Below are 6,547 nucleotides of genomic sequence, written 5' to 3' on the forward strand. Positions count from 1 at the left end.
TCAATTATTTATAAAAAAAAATTAGATAAAATCTTCAAAAGCTCAAATAATCGAATGTAATAATAAGTTTGATTTTAATTATTTGCAACCAAATTTTGAGAAACATATTCAAATTTTATAATAATACCCTATATGAGATTAGACAAATTTATTTTAAGTGGGGTTTATACCAAAATTATTTAGACAATTATCCTTTATTTGATATAAATTTTTTTCTCCCTAAAATCATATTCAAGCTCCGCTAATGGTCACAACTATATATAATCACCTCATCCTTCAATAATAACAACAACAAACAACAAAAATATTCAAATTTTCTTTTCAAAAAAAAATAGAAGAAAAAATATATATCAAAGCGAGGCTGATCGAGAAAGATCAAGGGATCTTGAAAACCTCGAGGAAGATGGTATCATTGATAATGAAGGCGTGTCTTCTTGATGTTTTAGTTTATTAACAACTGTACCAATTTTTTTTTTGTTTAATTACTCTGCTGCTTCTTATAATTTTACAAAATTTTTAATTAGGTCCTTATATTTTTTTTTTTAATTGAGTTCTTGCACCAATTTTTTTTTAATTGGATTCCTATACTTTTTTTTTTTTATTTAGGTTCCTGTACCAATTTTTTTTTTAGTTGGGTCCCTATAAAATTAAACCAATTATTACTAAGAGGGACTTAATTGAAAAAAAAAATTGGTGAAGAGACCCAATTAAAAAAAATAAAAGTATAGGGACCTAATTAAAAATTTTACGAAACTATAGGACCAACAGAGTAATTAAACCTTTTTTTTCTTGGAGGGATGGGGGAGAGACTTTTTAAAATTAACGAATAAAACAGAGCCAAAGAAAAGTTGCAAACAATTTTAGTTATAATATGAAAGTGCCATTTCCTTCACAACTCATAAGGTCTTTGTTTTCTTAACTCTAATTATGTAATTACATTCTTTAATGATATTTACTTTCCACATTTTTAGGTGAGGATTGAACAATCTAAATTCATTGCATTTTCTCTCTATTATTTTTATAATCGTCTAACAAAATAATCAAAAAAGAAAACCTGGTGTCGTTAGTTGCACGTGACGGTTGTTGTTTCTCAAAGTGCATGTTGCTGTTGAGTCTTGAGTTGACCACTTCGAAGCTTGGAGACCATTAGGTTCAATTTCAAAGTTCATATCTGTTTCACATAAAAGGTCAACGCATATGGTGCTTCATCGTGGCTCTCAATATACCTTTGAATATTTTTCTAAATTCAACCCTTTAAGGTTGAGAATTATTACTCATATATATATTACTATATTAGTAGAACCTACTATTATACGGTGGTCAAGTTTAACGATCATATTTAGAAAGTTCAAAAACATTTCCTTAGCTTCTATTTAATGAAAAGCGCCCCCCTTATTATGAAGGTATCAATATGCTTTTAAACTTCAAAAACACAATCATATTCATAAATTCATACCCCGTCAATTATTCATTTAATTGTTAGTTATTATAATTACTAATATATCACCACGAGTTGCATATATAATTTTTTTTTATTTTTTATTATCACAGGGGTGGGGCAAGTTGCATATATAATTATTCTTAGATTTTTTTTTAAAAGTTCTAAATATATTTTGCTGGATATAATGTTTATCATTAGCATAAACGACATTTAAGTGTTAAAATTTAATTTTTAAATTAAATTACTTTTTACATACTTGTTAGTTTTTTAATTATTAGTAGTTTTAAAAAGAACAATCTCACATGCTCTTTGACAAACACATATTAAGCAACGAATATTACACATCCAAAATCTGAATATTATATCTCTCAATTTCAAATTTCCATGCATCAAAACCAAAATTAGTGTTTATAAATTATTTTTTAAATTCAATTGTTATATATTGATAAAGATAGTTTGATGCCATTGATGAAACGTTTTACACAATGCAAATTAAATTTCTAATTATAAATTAAATTGTCTATATTACTAACAAACAAACAACAATAAAGCCTTGTCCCACTAAGTGGAGTCGAATACATGAATCAAACAACGTCATTGTGCTCTGTCATGTATCATGTTAACAGAGAGACCGTTTACATGTAGATCTCGTTTGACCACCTCATGGATGGTCTTCTTAGGTCTTCTTCTGCCTTTCGCCCCTTGTCCATCTTCCATCTCATCCACCCTCCTAACTGGATGTTCTATCGGTCTTCTTCTCACATGTCCAAACCACCTGAGACGCGATTCAACCATCTTTTCCACAATGGGTGCTACTCCAACTCTCTCCCTTATATCTTCGTTCCTTATTTTATCCAATCGCGTATGACCACTCATCCATCTCAACATCTTCATCTCTGCCACACTCAGCTTATGCTTGTGCTCCCCTTTAGCCGCCCAACACTCCGTACCATAAAGCATAGCCGGTCTTATAGCGGTACGATAGAATTTACCTTTAAGTTTTAAAGGCACTTTTTTGTCGCATATAAAACCAGATGCACTCTGCCATTTTGACCAACCTGCTTGGATCCTATGATTTACATCATGTTCAATCTCTTCATTATTCTGTATGATGCACCCAAGATACTTAAAACTTTTAACTTTTCGTAAAATGTTTTCTCCAATCTTCACCTCTATATTAGGGTTTTCCCTTCTCAAACTGAACTTACATTCCATATATTCCGTCTTGCTACGGCTTATGCGCAGATCATACACTTCTAGAGCTTTTCTCCATAACTCCAACTTCTTATTTAGATCTTCCATTGACTCTTCCATAAGGACGATATCATCGGCAAAAAGCATGCACCATGGCACAGGCTCTTGGATGTGCTCTGTGAGTACTTCCAAGACTAACGTGAAAAGGTATGGACTTAAGGATGATCCCTAGTGTAATCCTATACCAATAGGAAATTCCTCTGTCACACCACTTTGAGTTTTCACACTAGTTGTGGCCCCATCATACATGTCTTTAATTGCACGAATATATTCGATCATTACTCTCCTCTTTTCTAAAATCTTCCATAAGACCTCCCTTAGTACTCTATCATATGCTTTTTCTAAATCAATAAACACCATATGTAGATCCCTTTTATTACTACGTTACCTCTCCATCATCCTTCTTAATAGGTATATCACTTTAGTGGTAGATCGACCTGACATAAATCCAAATTGGTTCTCTGTTACTGGTGTCTCTTTTCTCAACCTTCGTTCTATCACCTTTTCCCATAACTTCATGGTGTGACTCATAAACTTGATCCCTCTATAGTTTTCGCAACTTTGTATATCCCCCTTATTCTTGTAGATAGGTACCAAAGTGCTCTTTCTCCACTCATCAGGCATCTTCTTTGACTTTAAAATCTCATTAAAAAGCTTGGTTAACCAGATGATGCCTTTTTCTCCAAAACCCTTCCAAACCTCAATCGGAATATTATCAGGTCCTACTGCCCTGCCCTTTTTCATCTGCTTTAGAGCCTCTTTTACCTCGAAGTCTCGAATCCTTCGATAGTAGTCAAAGTTTTGATCTTCTTCTCTTGTGCATAACCGACCAAGGCTCGGAAGAGTCTTCTGTCCCTCATTAAATAACTCGTAGAAGTAGCTCTTCCACCTTTCATTAATCTTCTCCTCTTGAGCCAACACCTATCCATCCTTATCCTTTATGCACTTAACCTGATCCAAATCTCTCGTTCTTCTTTCACGGCTCTTTGCGATTCTATATATACCTTTTTCTCCTTCTTTCATGCCCAAAGACTGGTAGAGACCCTTATATGCTCTTGTTCTTGCTTCACTTACAGCCACTTTTGTCTCTTTCTTAGTCGTCTTATATTTTTCCCAGTTATCTGCGTTGCGGCATAAAGACCACTCTTTAAAGCACTCCCTTTTTATCTTTATCTTTTCTTGTACACTCGCATTCCACCACCAGGACTCCTTGTCTCTTGGTCCTATTCCTTTAGATTCACCAAAACTTTCTTTTGCTATTATTCTAATAACTTCTGCCATCTCCCTCCACATCTCTTCCGCGCTTCCATTCCCATCCCACTTTGCCTCTTCTCCTACCCGTCTTAGGAAGCTTTTTTGTTCTTCACCTTTCATCCGCCACCACCTCGTCCTTGGGTTCTTCGTATGATGTCTTTTCCTCAACTTTTGCTCATCGCGAAAATCTATGACAAGCACCCTATGTTGTGTTGTCGAACTCTCTTCCGGGATAATTTTACAATTAATGCAAAATTTTCGGTCGACTCTCCTCAACAAGAAGAAGTCGATTTGAGAGCTTGTCATGCCACTCTTATAGGTTATAAGATGTTCGTCTCTCTTTTTAAAACATGTATTTGCGATGAGAAGATCAAAGGTTGAGGAAAAGTCCAAAATAGTTTTACCCTCGACATTGATCACCACGAAACTATGGCCTCTGTGAATATTCTCATATCCAGTCACTTCTCTCCCAACATGACCATTTAAATCTCCTTCTAAGAAAATCTTATCTCTCAAAGGTATGTCTTGAACCAAACTCTCTAGATCCTCCCAAAACTTTATCTTGTGTTGTTCGTTCGAACCCACTTGCGGTGCATAGGCGCTAATCACATGGAAAGCACCTCCCTCCACCACAAGTTTGATAGAGATGATCCGATATCCCACCCTCTTGACATCCACTATGTCCTTCTTCCACTGCTTATCCACAATTATTCCAACCCCATTCCTATTCTTCACCTTTCCTGTATACCAAAATTTGAAACCAGAAGTATCTAACTCCCTAGCCTTCGCACCAACCCACTTTATTTCTTGTAGGCACATAATGTTAATCTTCCTCCTTGTCATAGTGTCCACCACCTCCATGGACTTTCCTGTTAGAGTGCCTATGTTCCATGTCCCAAATCTCAACCTTCTGTCGCTCCGACCTTTACCTTTTACTTTGTGAACTAGCTTATTTACCCTCGTTCGTTCACAAAAACGCGAGAACCCTTGCTCATTTAACACTACATCTGGACATCGATGCAGCGGCTCTTGCTCATTTGACACCGTACTCGAGCCATACAGCGCGTTGCTTTCGGGCAACGACCTAACTTTAGCGCAATAATGTCTTTGATTCATGTCATGGGAATTCGACTATATTTTTATATTAGTTGTCGAAAACCTAACACAACATTCCTCCTTTATTCGGGTTTGGAACCGGCTATGTACCGCAAGTGTAACATAGGCGGAGTTAAATTGTCTATATTACTAATAAAAGTATTTAACTTATTAGTTAATTATTCAATACTTTAGAAATATTACAAAAACAAATATATAATTTAATAGCAATTTATACATTTTCAACTGCAGTATATCACAATTTGTAATAAATTAACTATTGGGTGGGGGTGTAATTATATTTCTTATTAAGAGTTTTATTAATATAATAGGTTCTGATACGCTACTTTATAACTCAATTTTTATTGTGCATTATGAGTCATAATTCGACTTTATTTACCTTTATTCTAATTTTATAACGGACAATTTTAATAACCATTATTTTGATTTAATGACCAACGGTCATAACTCACACTACAACAATATAAATTATTTTTTAGGATTATATATATCAAAAAAAATTAAAATTCGTCAAAAAATAAATATTGACACTATTTTAATTATAAAAATATGTTAATAAAAATTTTGTCAAAAATAGTATTTTTAACATATAAGTAATTGTGAAAAAAGATTAAATTTTATTTTGATAAATATTGACGGTCAAAAATAATTTATTAAAAAAATTTGAGAATATATTTTTTGTGATGCTTATTAACCGTCAAAGATACTATTTATTTTGATATTTATTGACCATAAAAAATCTTAACAAAAACCTTCAACAAAGAATGAGATGAGATCTTAAAATTAAAGAATAAACTGGGATTTTGAAGATAAAGAATGAGTAGTATAATCCCAAACTGAGAGCAGTGTAATGCCAAAATTGACGGAGCCCAGAGAAGAAGAGGAATAACTGAGTAAATTGAAAATAAATGAGTGTCATAATTGAGGAGTAATTTTCTATGGTCAAATTATTCATCAAGAAAATATAGAAAATTTGACATTTGTGATATTTGTCAAAAATATATATTAATTTTTACATTTAATTATGGCTGTTAAAAAAAATGTTAAAAATAACTCTCTTTTCTTATAGTGTCATAACATCAACTCTATTCATTAATTATATGCCTATATAATTAAAGACACCTATTTAATTTCTATATCTTAAAAGGGACACTACATGATAACTTCTATAAGTTTTATTTCATTTTTAACATTCTATAATCATAGAATTCTTATACATCTTGAACACTTACTGATTCGAGTATTGAAGTGCCTATTACAGATACTCACCCTACGTGTTCTTTTTCTTACCAAAATATACATCCTATAGAGATAAAGAGACAAGATCAATTCTCTCTAAGGTGAGATATATCTCAAAAGTTCATTCCTACAAGAACAGATTCAATTACAAATTAGTTCAATTTTAAAATAATAGTATTTTCAGTGAGTTGATTTTAATTAAGGAGTTAACTTTTTTTTATCAATTTATTTAAAAAAAATATT

This window comes from Arachis ipaensis, chromosome B10, assembly GCF_000816755.2.
Source record: "Arachis ipaensis cultivar K30076 chromosome B10, Araip1.1, whole genome shotgun sequence".
Taxonomy (NCBI): Eukaryota; Viridiplantae; Streptophyta; class Magnoliopsida; order Fabales; family Fabaceae; genus Arachis; species Arachis ipaensis.